We start from the raw sequence: 17,003 nt of genomic DNA on the forward strand, positions 1-17,003 counted from the left end.
AGAGATGGAAATACAGAATTAATGTAAAATTGTAAAACTTGACAATCTGAAAGCAGGAGGACAATTTCTACTGGGTATGAATTTGGAGAATGTACAAAGGTGGGAGTGGGACAAAAATCCAGTGAAGGAAATGTTCAGGAAAACCGTTTAGAAAGCTAAAAAAGCAAAAATGAGAATAAGTTAATAAAAATGAGAGAACTGCTTTGAAGGACTTGGAAAATGTGGTCTTAATTCTATGATCAATGGGAAACAACGTGCCTGTAGTCCCAGCTGCTAGAGAGGCTGAGACAGGAGAATCGCTTGAACCCGGGAGGTGGAGGTTGCAGTGAGCCTAGATCGTGCCACTGCACTCCAGCCTGGGCAACAGAGCAAGACTTCATCTCAAAAAAAAAAAAAAAAATTTAAGCCTTATATACAGTGGAAGGAAAACATGCACCAGCTTTTTTTCCCCTTCAATGTTCATATATACACATTTCCAATTCTCCAACATAGAGAATTCAGCAACATTAATGTAGTACGATAAGATATTTCTAAATAAAAATAGCACAGTTGGTAATCAGAATAAAACCATGGTTTTCCAATAATGAAATATATTTCCATTTAGATAAAGATCATTTTTGCAGCTACTATTATACTCCTTTACAGCCAGAATAATATGGTTTTTATCTGGAGACTCATACAATCTCTATACTAATGCAAAATGAGAAATGTAAGAAAAGTCCTCATAAAATATAAGACATAGGTTATGAACAGGCAATTGATAAGTAACAATATAATCCATAAATATTGAAAAATATTCAATTTAATGAATAAGAGTAATGTAAACTTTAAAATGAAAATTCTTTTTCATCTATTAAAGAAAAAATATCAAAATCGATACTATTAATCAATAAAATGAACAATGCCCATAATTTAGCCTTAAATAATTTTGACCATACCCTTTGTCCCAATAGTGCTAAGTCAATAATATTTATTTTCTAAAAAAAATCAATAAAATGTATTCTGAAAGATCTGTCTTCAAGAATCTTCGTAACAGCATTATTTATATAAAAAATGACAACCTAATGGTACAAAATAGGAGACTAAGATAGTATAATTATATAATGAAATATAATGAAGCCATTAAAAATCATGACTTAGAAAACTACTTAATGGGGAAATAAGTTGTTCTTGTTGATGCCCAGCACATGCCAGAGAATGTTCAAAGCACTAAGAACAAAGTGGAAAGTAAACCCACAACCTCCTTGCTTTACGAAGTTCTAAGTAGAAATAAACTGCATAGAAAACTGTATATTTCATGTGATCACAGTGATTATAGCTAAGTTATATTATGTATTCAATATAGATTCAGATGAAGGACTGCAAGGGAATCTATAAAATAAGCTATCTTTGGATAATTTAAAGATAGATGATATTCATTTTATTCCTTATATTTTCTTTCTTTTTTTTTTTTTTTTTGAGAAGGAGTCTCACTCTGTGGCCCAGGATGGAGTGCAGTGGTATGATCTTGGCTCACTGCAAGCTCCACCTCCTGGGTTCACACCATTATCCTGCCTCAGCCTCCCAAGTAGCTGGGACTATAGGCGCCTGCCACCACGCCCGGCTAATTTTTTTTTTTTTGTATTTTTAATTGAGACGAGGTTTCAACTTGTTAGCCAGGATGGTCTTGATCTCCTAACCTTGTGATCGCCCGCCTCGGCCTCCCAAAGTGCTGGGATTACAGGTGTGAGCCACTGCGCCCAGCCTATATTTTCTTCTAGTTTCCAGAAGTTGTTGATTTTTTGCTGAATATAGTTTATTCTTTTTCTTGAATATGATGTGAAAATTTTAAAAAATCCTGGCCTGGGTGTCAAAAGATCAGGTTCTCCGGATCAAAGCTGAGTGAGCTTGACCAAATTACTTAACCTTTCTGATCCTCAGTTTCTTCAGGTGAGAAATAAGAGAGTTGTTTTGGGTAACCATTAAAGTCCCTTCCAAAACTGAAACACTAAGTCAGAATCCTGCTCAATGCCTCTGGGTTATCATTAATATCAACTACATTACAGAATCATGTAAAAATAATTCTGGTTTGGGAGATTTTCATTCATTCATCTCGCCACTCCTGGACTCAAGCAATCCACCCACCTCAGCCTCCTAAAGGGCTTAGATTACAGGTGTGGGCCACCATGCTTGGCAGGTTGGGAAGATTTTCTGATCCTTACATTATGATTGATGGGAGTTTTCTATACTTCCAGCAGCTAATTCTAAGTGTTTGGCTCTGTAATTAAAATATAATTGAGACATTTTTATATTATACACAAAGTTTACTTTGACATTTACTGGGATGATCTAGAGAGGGATTTTTGTTACTTATGTTCTTATTTAATTCTCTTATTGTTGAAACCCTCTTCTCTCATCAACTGGGTGGCAAAAGAGTTGCATGGGGGTAAAAGAGAAATCTTGGTTAATATACTTCTAATTGAGGAAGAAGTAGAATAGAAAGTATTTTTATTCTTTAATTTTTACATTTATTAATTTTAACTTTTTCAATTTTCAAAACTAAATTTTTTGAAGTTATTTATTGCTAATACTTAAAACCAAGGACCTGCCATAGTTTACTATCACTGGTAAAGAATTATAATCTACTACCAAAATATTAATACTGTACCAAAAGCAGACAGTTTGGTTCTATTTTTAAGTGTATGGCAATGAATTTTACTAGTTCTTTTTTTTTTCAGAATCCAGAAGTTTTAATGACACAGAAAAAACAACTTTATAAAAATACATTCAAAGAAAGGTATTCCAATGCTCATTAATAAAACCAAACACACATTTATTAAGAATCAATTACTGGGTACAGTGGCTCATGCCTGTAATCCCAGCACTTTGGGAGGCCAAGATGGGTGGATCACTTGGGGTCAGGAGTTTGAGACCAGCCTGGCCAACATGGCAAAACCCCATCTCTACTAAAACTACAAAAATTGGCCAGGTGTGATGGCATATGTCTGTAGTCCCAGCTACTCGGGAGGCTGAGGCAGGAAAATCACTTGAACCTGGAAGACAGATTGCAGTGAGCCAAGATCATGCCATTGCACTCCAGCCTGAGGGTCAAAGTGAGACACCATCTCAAAAAAAAAAAAATCTATCACATGGCTAGTAACCTCTGCTTTCAAGGAACTTAGAGCTCTTTTAACTGAAACAAACACACGTAGGGTGGAAGGAAGATGAGGGAAGGTTAGATCAGAGTAGGCTAAGGTAGTAGTTAGAGGATTCAGGGAACTGGAAAATCTCAGAGGTTGACCAGTGTTCATCTGAGCAGACTATTGCAGGAGGGCATGCAGATGAAGAACATGGTTTTGGCAGGCCCAGGGGACAGTAAATAAACCCATCTGTCAGGAATAGTGTTTTAAATTAGGTAAAAGAGAAAAACATGTGTTAAGAAGACAGAATGAGATTAGATTTCAGAATCTAAAGCAAAGTTGAAGAACTTCCCCTTGATGAGGTAGATATCAAGAATTCATTGCATGTTCTAGAACAAATAATGATATTCTGAAAGCAGTTTGTAATAATATTAATACACACGGTGGTTAGAGAAGAGAGTAACCAAAGAATGAAAGATATGCTACTAAGCTCAGGTATTAAAGAATTGGATTTGAATAGCGGTAACTAGAATGGACGGGAAGGCAAAGCACTTGCTTGCCATTTCAAAGGACATCAGCCTCAGATTTCTAAGCCTACATCAAAATAAAGTCTATGTTCAGATTTGACCATGGACTACTCAATCATTTTTCCAGCTGAGCAGCCTTCAGGCAGAGACAAAAATTGAAATTCTAAAAGTTCATATTATCCCCTCAAATCACTCTCATGAGTTACTGGGGAGAGACAGCTCTAAAAAGGCACACCATATATTATCAGTGTGTAACCCATAAAGTGATGGCTGGTTTATGTATCAGAAGTGTTTCTGCCAACTTTCAGCCAGCGAGGTTGAAATGGAGAAAGAAATGAACATTCAAACAAATTGTCGTCAATTACTCATCGCAAATTAGAAGCAGCATGCAAGTCTACACAGCCTGGCACTTTGCTGCTTACTTTTGCCAAAATAAATTGAAATCCAAAGCTATTTAAATATCGAGTTCACTTGTATGTGTCTAGACAATTTAATGAGCAAACATGAAAAGGTGGTACAAAATCTTGCTTCTTCAGTAGTCAACAAAGAATTATAGTACGCAAAATAATCAGAAATCAGAAAAGAGGTGTCTAAGTTTGATCATTTTCTATCATGTGGTTTGCCAGATGTTTCCTCCAGATCAATTCTTCTCTGGGTTTTGGTAACCCTTATCTTCAGTCTCCTCCGTACTCAGCTAAGTTGAAGATGCACAGAGGTCTTGTCATGCATATATCAAAGGTCTGTAGCATTTCTCCTGTGTATTTTGATATAACAGGCATTTCCAAAGCCTACAACTAATCAACATCCCATTCCCAAACACTTTCTTTCCTACATCACTAAATTTAAAATTGTACTTAACTGAGTGATCCTATTTCTAAGAAATAAAAGAACTGTTTATATTGCATCATTTCATTTCAATGGCCTCTGAGAGTTGTACTCCTTGGTAGGGAAAATAATTATTTTAAAGCAAACATGAATTAGTATATGCTTATTTTGTGTTATCTGTGAGACAGGGAGGCCATGCCTTTCCCAACTATGATCCATGCTGATTGGGCCTCAATTTGAACCTTACACTAATCTTATCAGTGCAGGTCAGATTTTTTTTTTTTTAACAGCAATTGAATCAGAGCCAGTGCACAGCATCCTGTTAATGAAATTCATCCATTCACTCAAGAAACATTAATGAACAATTTCTACCCTTTCAAAAGTTATAAAGAGATGACAAAGACAAGATACAATCCTTGTTCTCAAAGTTCTTCATCTTATGAAAGATATAATTTCCTGCATGTAGAGTGTTCAGTAGGAGGTAATGAGTGGATAAAGGCTCACCTAGAATGGCTCCCAACTCAGACTGGGAACTTTGAAAGAACTTTCTAGGAAAGAGGTTGGCAAACTATGCCTGCAGGCCAAATCCAGCTGGACATTTGTTTTTATAATTAAAGTTTTATTGGAACACAGAATAATTAGTCCTTTAAGAACTGTCTGTGGCTGCTTTCATGCTACAATGGCAGCATTTAGCAATTGTAACAGATACCATATGGACCTCAAAGCCTAAAATAGTTACCTTCTGGCTCTTTGCAGGAAAACTTTGCCAACTCCTGTTCTAGAGAAAGAAGCAACTGAAGATTTAGAAACTGAGTTTGTCCACTCCAGGTAAGAAAGTATGTATAAAGACAGTAAAGTAAGAAATGCAAAAAGAATATACTTGTTTCTGGAAACTGTATGACTCAAGACTGTTAGGTCATTTTAAAAAAATAATAATGATGATAATTTTTTAAATGTTTGCTATATGCCAGGTTCTATTATGCTAACTATCTCACATTTTCATTGAAGCTTCACCACAACCCTGTGAAATAAAACTATAATATTTGCTTGATGAATGAGCAAACAAAAAATGTATATGCATAAAGAATTAAAGTGAAGTCATAAAGCTAATAAATGACGGAGGGGCGATCTGAACCCAGACAATGTGACTTCTATGCTCTATACCACTTGTAAGGCAAATATAAAACAGTTCTCATCGGCAGTCTTCAGGAGACACCATCAAAAGAGCTAAGACCCATGGAACCTCAGAGACTGCTGCAAGATAAACAACATGGGCATCTTAAAAGGAGAATTAAGAATCCACAGGAATCAAACTTAAAGTAATTCAGAGGATGTGCACAAGTTGGTGCTTTCTAATGATCAATTAGGAATATTTCTCTTTCCAAAATCCTAAAACACAGAATATATTAAATTGATATACTGAGGCAGAGTAAGCTAGAAAATAGCAGGGTTTTTGAACTAGAAATGTCCAGTGTTTGTTCTATTAAGGAAACCTCTTACAAGCTTAGCAGGTTACAAGGGAAATGAGTCACTCAGTGCCTGGGCATCTTTATCTATAAAACAAGGGCTGTAATATATATATCCCAAGGTAATTGCAAAAATGATAAAAATGTCTATGTCCTTGGCATCATGCCTAAATAAGTAGCAGCTCAATAATACTAGTTATTGTTACTGACTTTTTAAGGAGAAATCAGTGTCCAACACATAAGGGATATAAAAGATGAATAATTGCTTGTTACATTACTAGGTTTTCGATAGGCAGTAAGTTTAGTTAATAACAACCTTAATCAGATGCATTTCCACCTGAACAACATAGTACAACATGGGAATCTTTTTAGGATTTGAAATTATACCAGATGCCTTCCTCTAACTTATTCATCTCTCTTTTTTCTATAATTCCGTTACTCATCAAGTTCTTTCAAATCTGCCTTACAAAATCTTAAGTCTCTCCTTCCCCTTCTTGTCTCTATGTCTTATGTCAGACAGACCCTGGCCATCTCTCGGCTGGACTAATGCTATCGCCTTCTGACTGCTTTTGTTGCCTTGCTGGCTCTGGTCTTTTCCTCTCCACCAACTCATTCTTAAAACTAGCTGGAGGTATTTCAAGATAATGTCACTGGTCTGCTTACATCATCCAATGGCTCCCCGTTGCACAGAGAATAAAGCCTGGACTTCATGCAAAACAAAAGATCCATGCCTTCCTAGACTCCCTCTAACTTCTATGCCTCTAACTTCTGCTTTGTCACAAACCAGGTCCTCTTGTACCTCTATGGCTTTGCACAAGCTAATGTCCCTGCCTGTTATACTTTTGTCTCGTTCAACACCTAGAAAATCTCTCTAGATCTAAACCAAATATCCAGTGTGCTTTGTAAGGTCCTCTTCAACTTATCCAGGAAGCATTGGTCCATGACCCCTTCGGCTCCTGCAGTACTTTATGTATAGCTACATTTTGATATTTCTACATTGTGCTATAATTAACATGCATGTTAAGTGGATACCTCTAAGGCATGGATTCTATCTCATTTTACTTCACATTCCAACACCTTGTATGTTTCTTGCCTCATACGAATTATCAGTAAATATCTGCCAACAGGTAAGTAAAATGATAATTACTCCTTGTCTGACTGTCTTCATGGAGTCTATCATATAAAAACAACTTTATGCTATTAAGTTTTGCACTTGCTTACTTACTATATGTATGGCCTTGTCCTATACACACAGCAAAGTGAAAAATGTACAAATTTTTTTTTAAATCTTCCTTTTAGGAATTTAAAAAATGGTACAAATCATCATTAGACATTGGGTTTAGATTTGGAAGAGAGGAAGAGACATAAACCAGCTAAACATATCCTCCTCCTACTCCAGAAGATATTTTAATACCAGTAGATGATTGCTAGGTTTTATTCTCATATAAACAAAATCTTACCCTGAAATTTGATTCATACACAATATTTTGTCCTTTTCTTCAATGTTATACAAACAGATGTGTCTCTTCCTTTAGGAATGTGAAAAAACAAAAGTAAGCTTAAACCACTCTTACCACTATAAGCTCAGAGAGTCGTGTTGAAACTCTGTTTGCTTTTTACATATTGAGATCTAATTCTAATGGTTTTGTAATAAAAGTCATTTTATGAATTTTATTTTCTCCTGATGGTTCTTCTCCTTTCGTGCTTGTAAAATTATCAACTCTATTTGTCTTTATTCCCTGTACCAGGGCTTCCTCAAAGAGCAGTAATATTTGGCAGATTACAACTAACACATATTCCAGATGAAAATATATTTTTAAAGGATGCCAAAGGCTAAGAAAGCATCTATTTATTCTTTAATGCTTCACATCTAAGGGCAGAAATATTCAGAAGTAATAGAATAAAAACAAGAAAGATAAAGCTTTCCATCATTTAATATAGCGTTATCTTTTTTCAAACAATAAAAAATTGGTGGCTGGGCACAGTGGCTCACGCCTGTAATCCCAGCACTTCGGGAGGCCAAGGCAGGTAGAGCACGAGGTCAGGAGATCAAGACCATCCTGCCTAACATGGTGAAACCCTGTTTCTACTAAAAATACAAAAAATTAGCCGGGCATGGTGGCACACACCTGTAATCCTAGCTACTCGGGAGGCTGAGGCAGGAGAATCGCTTGAACCCAGGAAGCAGAGGTTGCAGTGAGCTGAGATCACGCCACTGTACTCAGCATGGGCAACAGAGAGAGACTCTGTCTCAAAAAAAAAAAAAAAAAAAAAGTAAACAGCTCCCTTTATGAAAAGATCCAAGCCTATCTATTTTGCTTACCATGTTATTACTAGTGAGTTGCACGATGCCTAAACTAAAGTGCTTAGTATTTGTCAAATGAAAGAGTCAATAAAGAGATGAATGAAGAGCAATGCAAAAGAAACATGGCAGACTCTGTCTATACACATATAATCTATAGAAAAATAAACATAATTAGAAGTTAACTAAAATTGTCCTCAAGGAATAAAAGGACAGAAAGCTATGTTAGGAAGGAGAAACTTCCAAGTGGAGAGTCTGGAAGCAACTGAACAACCTGCTCCTGAATGACTAATGGGTACATAACGAAATTAAGGTAGAAATAAAGATGTTCTTTGAAACCAATCAGAACAAAGACACAATACACCAGAATCTCTGGGACACATTTAAAGCAGTATGTAAAGGGAAACTCATAGCACTAAATGCCCACAAGAGAAAGCAGGAAAGATCTAAAATGGAAACCCTAACATCACAATTAAAAGAACTAGAGAAACAAGAGCAAACACATTCAAAAGCTAGCAGAAAGCAAGAAATAACTACGATCAGAGCAGAACCGAAGGAGATAGAGTCACAAAAAACACTTCAAAAAAAAAAAAATCAGTGAATCCAGGAGCTGGTTTTTTGAAAAGCTCAACAAAATAGACTGCTAGCAAGACTAATAAAGAAGAAAAGAATGAAGAATCAAATAGCCACAATAAAAAATAATAAAGGGGATATCACCACCAATCCCACTGAAATACAAACTACCATCAGAGAATACTATAAACACCTCTATGCAAATAAACTAGAAAATCTAGAAGAAATGGATAAATTCCTGGACACATACACCCTCCAAAGACTAAACCAGGAAGAAGTTGAATCCTTGAATAGACCAGTAACAGGCTCTGAAATTGAGACAGTAATTAATAGCCTACCAACCAAAAAAAATCCAGGCCCAGTCAAATTCACAGCCAAATTCTACCAGAGGTACAAAAAGGAGCTGCCACCATTCCTTCTGAAACTATTCCAACCAATAGAAGAAGAGGGAATCCTCCCTAATTCATTTTATGAGGCCAGCATCATCCTGATACCAAAGCCTGGCACAGACAACAAAAAAAGGAATTTTAGACCAATACCCCGATGAACATCAATGCAAAAATCCTCCAAATACTGGCAAACTGAATCCAACAGCACATCAAAAAGTTTATCCACCACAGTCAAGTTGGCTTCATCTCTGGGATGCAACGCTGGTTCAACATATGCAAATCAATTAACGTAATCCATCATATAAACAGAACCAAAGACAAAAACCACATGATTATCTTAACGGATGCAGAAAAGGCCTTTGACAAAATTCAACAGCCCTTCATGCTAAAAACTCAATAAACTAGGTATTGATGGGACATGTCTCAAAATAATAGGAGATATTTATGACAAACCCACAGCCAGTATCATACCGAATGGGCAAAAACTGGAAGCATTCCCTTTGAAAACTGGCACAAGACAGGGATGCCCTCTGACACCACTCCTATTCAACATAGTGTTGGAAGTTCTGGTCAGGGCCGTCAGACAGGAGAAAGAAATAAAGCATATTCAATTAGAAAAAGAGGAAGTCAAATAGTCCCTGTTTGCAGATGACATGATTGTATATCTAGAAAACCCCATTGTCTCAGCCCAAAATCTCCTTAAGCTGATAAGCAACTTCAGCAAAGTCTCAGGATACAAAATCAATGTGCAAAAATCACAAGCATTCCTATACACCAATAATAGAAAAACACAGAGCCAAATCATGAGTGAACTCCCATTCACAATTGCTTCAAAGAGAATAAAATACCTAGGAATCCAACTTACAAGGGATGTGAAGGACCTCTTCAAGGAGAACTACAAACCACTGCTCAACGAAATAAAAGAGAACACAAACAAATGAACATTCCATGCTCATGGATAGGAAGAATCAATATTGTGAAAATGGCCATACTGCCCAAGGTAATTTATAGATTCAATGCCATCTCCATCAAGCTACCAATGACTTTCTTCACAGAATTGGAAAAACTACTTTAAAGTTCATATGGCACCAAAAAAGAGCCCACATTGCCAAGACAAAACTAAGCAAAAAGAACAAAGCTGGAGGCATCACACTACCTGACTTCAAACTATACTACAAGGCTACAGTAACCAAAACAGCATGGTACTGGTACCAAAACAGAGACATAGACCAATGGAACAGAACAGAGCCCTCAGAGATACCACCACACATCTACAACCACCTTTGACAAATCTGACGAAAACAAGAAATGGGGAAAGGATTCCCTATTCAATAAAAGGTGCTGGGAAAACTGGCTAGCCATATGTAGAAAGCTGAAACTGCATCCCTTCCTTACACCTTATACAAAAATTAATTCAAGATGGATTAAAGGCTTAAATGTTAGACCTAAAACCCTAAAAACCCTAGACGAAAACCTAGGCAATACCACTCAGGACACAGGCATGGGCAAGGACTTCATGACTAAAACACCAAAAGCAATGGCAACAAAAGCCAAAATTGACAAATGGGATCTAATTAAACTAAAGAGCTTCTGCACAGCAAAAGAAACTACCATCAGAATGAACAGGCAATCTATAGAATGGGAGAAAATTTTTGCAACCCACCCACCTGACAAAGGGCTAATATCCAGAATCTACAAAGAACTTAAATTTACAGGAAAAAAAAAAACCTCATCAAAAAGTGGGCGAAGGATATGAACACACACTTCTCAAAAGAAGACATTTATGCAGCCAACAGACACATGAAAAAATGCTCACCATCACTGGCCATCAGAGAAATGCAAATCAAAACTACAATGAGATACCATCTCACACCAGTTAGAATGGCAATCATTAAAAAGTCAGGAAACAACAGGTGCTGGAGAGGATGTGGAGAAATAGGAACACTTTTACACTGTTGGTGTAGATGTAAACTAGTTAAACCATTCTGGAAGACAGTGTGGTGATTCCTCAAGGATCTAGAACTAGAAATACCATTTCACCCAGCCATCCCATTACTGGGTATGTACCCAAAAGATTATAAATCATGCTACTATAAAGACATATACACAGGTATGTTTATTGCAGCACTATTCACAATAGCAAAGACTTGGAACCAACCCAAATGCCCATCAATGATAGACTGGATTAAGAAAATGTGGCACATATACACCATGGAATACTATGCAGCCATAAAAAATGATGAGTTCATGTCCTTTGTAGGGACATGGATGAAGCTGGACACCATCATTCTCAGCAAACTATCGCAAGGACAGAAAACCAAACACTGCATGTTCTCACTCATAGGTGGGAATTGAACAATGAAAACACTTGGACACAGGGTGGGGAACATCACACACTGGGGCCTTTCATGGGGTGGGGGGAGGGGGGACGGATAGCATCAGGAGAAATACCTAATGTAAATGACGAGTTAATGGGTGCAGCACACCAACATGCCACATGTATACATATGTAACAAACCTGCACGTTGTGTACATATACCCTAGAACTTAAAGTAGAATAAAAAAAAAAATTAAAAAAGTTTATAACTCATGTTTATTGAGTATTTAGCACAAGGAAGTCCTAAGTGCTTTATATACCTCATCTAATTTAACCTTCAAAATTATAATATGGAAAGTGTCTATTATTCTTTTTATAGGGGAGAAGAAAACAGACTTTGCTAGTTGAAATTAAGTGACTCCCAAAGTCATAAGATTAGTAAGTAATGGCAATAGGATTTGTACACAGGCAGTTAGGTGCCCAAAACTATACCCTTAACAAGTCTCATAATACTGTAGTTTCTTTATATTTGTTCAATGAATAGTGCTTACTGAATACTACGGTCTGAATGTGTCCCCCAAAATTCATGTATTAGAAACTTAATTCCCACTGCAACAGTGTTGGGAGGTATTTAGGTCAAGAGAGCTCCACCCTCACTAATGGATTAATGCCCTTATTTAAAAGGGCTTGTGGAAGTAGTTCCCCTTCTGCCATGTGAGATCATGGCACTCTTTCCTTCCATAAGACTTAGCATTCAAGGTGACATTTTAGAAGCAGAGAGACTGGGCCCTAACCTGCCAGATGCTTTAATATTGGATTTCCCAGCCTCCAGGATTATGAAAAATACATTTCTCTTCTTTTTTTTAACTACTCAGTCTCGGGTATTCTGTTACAGTCACATAAAACAAACTAAGACTCTGAGCATGTTTATCTCCTCACTGGTTTATACCACAGTTATTGACATTAATCTAAAAATGGCTTCCCAAGCATGACTCTTTGCTTCGTAATATTCACAAGGCTAAATAAAACCATAATCTTTTAACTGTTATGTAAAAACAAAATTTAATTTATACCATTGTATTGCACTTATTGTAGTGTCATTCTTCATAATGCTATGGCAGCTATAACCTTTCTCTCTCACAAGCCGCATGTCCTGTGGTCTACAAAGCTAAATGATACTATTAAGATGAAGAAAGATTATACCATTTGAGGGCAGAAGCCAGTATCTAAGAGAGACCATGGAAATAAAATTTTAATAGGATGGATTTTATTTATGCTACATCAATACCTTATTACAAGAATCAGTTCATCATAACAATAATAGGTTGTCATAATTCGATGTTGTGAAACAGACTTTATATCGCCACTCTCTTAAGGGCTTATTCATTGATTACCTTTTTCCTTCCTTTCACAAAGGAAAAAATAGATGTGATAGAGAACTAATATGAACAAAATGAAATGCCATTATTCTCTTGAACAGATCCATTAAAATCATTAATATCTATTCTGTCAGATGGCCTGTATATAGTAATCACATTTGAGTTAAAAAAATGTAACATGTAATAGATATAGTGGTTAACAATAGGACTGAATATTGTAAGTTGGATTGTCAGGGAAATTCTCAGGTACATGTCATATGGTATAAAATACACATAGATCTTGTGTTCAAAATCTCTACTAGCTTACTGGAGAGACATGATACTAACTCATGAAGCAGAGAAATCCCAAGATTCATATGATTATTGTGAATTACAACACACACAGTCTTATGCAACATACTCAGTCTTTTTGACTAAATATTTTAAATTAAAAATGTGTGCTTTGAGGTGACAGGAGAAGAGCAATAAATTAAAATAGCAAGCTTCATTTTTTTAGGTCATTATAACAGCCTGCATCATGGCCCTTAAATATATGAGGTTCTAATCTTGAGCCTGTAAACATTATCTTACTTGAAAAACATATTTTTGTAGATATAATTGAGTTAAGGATCTTGAGATGGGGAGATTTTCCTGGATTATCTGAGTGGGCCGCAAATGCAATCACAGGTATCATTATAAGAGAGAAGCAGAAAGAAATTTGACCATCCAGAAGAGAAGGCAATGACCATGGAGGCAGAGAGTGGAGTGATGCAACTACAAGCCAAAGAATGCTGATAGCCCAAGAGAAGCTGAAAAAGACAAGGAACAGATTCTCTCCTGGACAGTGTGTGGCCCTCCTGACACCTTGATTTCTGCCTGTGAGACTAATCTCAGACTTTTCAGCCTCTGTAACTGTGGGAGAATAAACTTCTGTTGTCTTAAGCTACTCAGTTTGTGGTTGTTGTATTAGCCACATGAAAACAATACTGTCATGATTAGATGTAAATATGGTAGACCTAAATACTGTCTATTTATTAATATTATTCTTTAAATACATATATTTTTCTATTTATCTAGATCTGATAAAAATAACCTAATGAGAACAACTTTTTTTCATACATCATAAATAAAAGCAGTACACTGGGTGATACTAAGATATACTTTTAAGGAAATAAATCATCTAGTAAGTTTTAGAAGAAAATTACAAGCAGACTTTGAGAAATTATAAATCTCAGCTGCTGTATATGACCATTATATCCTTAACATGGAAAATTGACTAATTCCCGCTTATAAAATGTTTCACCTACCTTCTATTACTGACTCAATGGAACAGTTTTCTATATCCAGCCCCCTGGATGAGCATTTAAGAGACTCTTAGTGTGGTCTCCATTTCTAAAAGCCTCTCTAGATTTATCTCTAGATTTATGGTACAAAGATTTTTATAAAATATAAAACACTAAGAATAAAATAGTACTAGAAAAAAAATGTGAGAAGATTATTTCCAAAAACACTCACCCTAAAATTGTATTACAAGAATGGATGATAGAAAAATATTGAATTTCTACTATTGCCTGAGGCGTTGGGAAAACACATTTTTAAAGTAATCTTGTTATAATATTCCAATTTTTTTTTTTTTACTTTCCATTAGTTGACAGTGAGGCTCAGATTTGCCCTTCTCAATAAATGAATATTTAATAGTATTTTATTTCACAAAGAAAAAAGACCTGGTAATTTAACCTATAGTATCAAAGCATCGTTTGGGATTTGGCACCTGTTAAAAGTTGTAAATCAGTGGAAAAGATTTAGTGATATAAATCAGAATAGGTACTTAAGAGAACAGAGAAAAGTTAATCAATATGTTAGTGTGTTTTTCCTTACAAATTTTATAAAATATACAATCCAATGTTGAATGAAATATTTTAAATTACGATTACTTTTATATTTGATAAACTAGTTTGGATTGGTCCGCAATTTCTCACCATCAAAAATGATAGTTTTTGCTGTTTTAACGTTTTTCCCAAACTAATAGCACAAGCTGCTTAAAGATATGAAGGCTAATTATTGTTCCATAATTAAAATAAGATATTGTTTGCCATAAGTAGAAAATATAGCTGGTTTCCTGGATAATTTTTCCATCTTGTATCATTGTTGATGAAAAGGAATTATGTTTAAAATTGCCAAAAAGCAGTATATTTCAAAAAACATAACCAGTAAAATGCCTTATGTTTTCATTTTAGGTACAATCACATTAACATATGACTTACAAAATAAGATTTTTAAGGGACACTATTCACCTAAATTTATGTCAACTTTCCTGAGGTATAATTTACATACAGTAAGATGTGCCCATTTTAAATGTATATTTCAATGAGTTATGACAAAACTATATACCTGTGAAACTACCACCATAAGATATAGAAAGTTTTTATAACCCCAGAAAGTTTCCTTTTACTTCTTCCCAATTTCAGGGGAACCCTAGGTAATAACTCATCTATCTGTTCCTCTAAATTAGACTGGTCTTTTCCGGCATTTCATATAATCATACAATATGTACTATTCTGTGTCTGGTTTCTTTACTCAGCATATTTTTAAGATTTAACCATGTAGTTACATGTATCAATAGTTCATTCTTTTTTATTGCTGAGTATTTCATTGTAGAGATATACCACAATTCATTTGTTTATCTATTAATGGACATTGGGTTGTCTCCAGTTTGGGGTTTTTACTAATAAAGCTGCTAAGAACATTTATGTGATAGTCTGTGTGGTCATGTATTTTCATTGGGATCACAGGGCCATATGGTATGTGCACGTTAAACTTTATGAGAAACTGTTTTCTAAAGTATTCTGAAATGTTTGTACCTGTTTATATTCTCATTGATAACACATGTGAGTTTCAATTGCTCCACATCCTTGCCAACACCAGCAGTGTCAATCATTAATTTCAGCCAATCTATTGGGTGTGTAGTGATATCTCGTTATGGCTTTAACTTGCATTTCCCTGATAAACTAATGGTATTGAGCATCTCTTTATGTGCTTATTGACTAGCTACATATCCTATATTATGAAGTTACTGTTCAAATCTTTGAGAACAGTGACTATTTTGTTGAAAGGCACATGCACATGCGCTAGCACAATGCCTGCCCCAACAGCAACTGAATGAATAACTGGTCTTCCAAAATATTATCTCATAATCCTATTAAATTAGTGCACTAATTTAAATTAGTAAATAAAAATTCATCCAGAAAGAATTAATGGAAACATATCTGAGAAAGGTATGAAATAAGTGCCAAGAAAATGGAAATACTACAGAGCACACCATTCTGGGTTCTTTTATTATTTCACATAGACTTCTAAACTAGAAATACTCTTTCTAAGAAAAAGATTTTATAAAATAGAAGAAGACATGATTATTCTGAAAGCCAAACATCAAGTAACTGTATATCCATCTTTATCTGTTCTCTCTTAAAACAAATGATTTGCCTGTACCTGATATATCATTCTTATTTGTCATGTTCTGTCACTCGCAAAACACCTGATGGAAATAAATGTTTTAAAGTTGATGATTTTTTAAGTTTTTAAAAAGACTAAAGACCTTTCTTTGGTGAGAAGGACATGAAAAATGTAAAAAGGGACAGGAATAAATATTTGAGAAATTGAAAATCATTTTTTAAAGGATGAGTGAATTGTTGCTTTTAATTTAGCTTTAATAGTGTGCTTTAAAATGATAATAATAATAGCAGCATGATGAAACATAATGAGTCCTGGAATATCTGGGTCCAAGTACCAACTTCCACCACAATGGCAATGGGAATGTCTTTGTGCTGGTTTTGGGGTGGCAAGCAACAGAAACAGATTCTGGCAAACACAAACCAAAGGGAATTTATTGAGACGATATCAGGGACTCATAGAATCTCCAGGAGGTTCAAGAACCTGGAAAAGACAGGAACCAAGGCAGCTCTGGATTAAGGCAGCTGGAAGTTCAACAGTTCTCTCAATACAAATGGTCTCATCAGGATACGCCCCTGTTGAGATGAAGCAGAACTGGACCTCTGGCAGCCTGATTGTTCACATTTCAAAAGGGAGCCTCTAATTGCCTATGCTCTGGTCTCATCCTCGCCCACATG

This window comes from Pongo abelii, chromosome 13 (genome assembly GCF_028885655.2).
Source record: "Pongo abelii isolate AG06213 chromosome 13, NHGRI_mPonAbe1-v2.0_pri, whole genome shotgun sequence".
NCBI lineage: Eukaryota > Metazoa > Chordata > Mammalia > Primates > Hominidae > Pongo > Pongo abelii.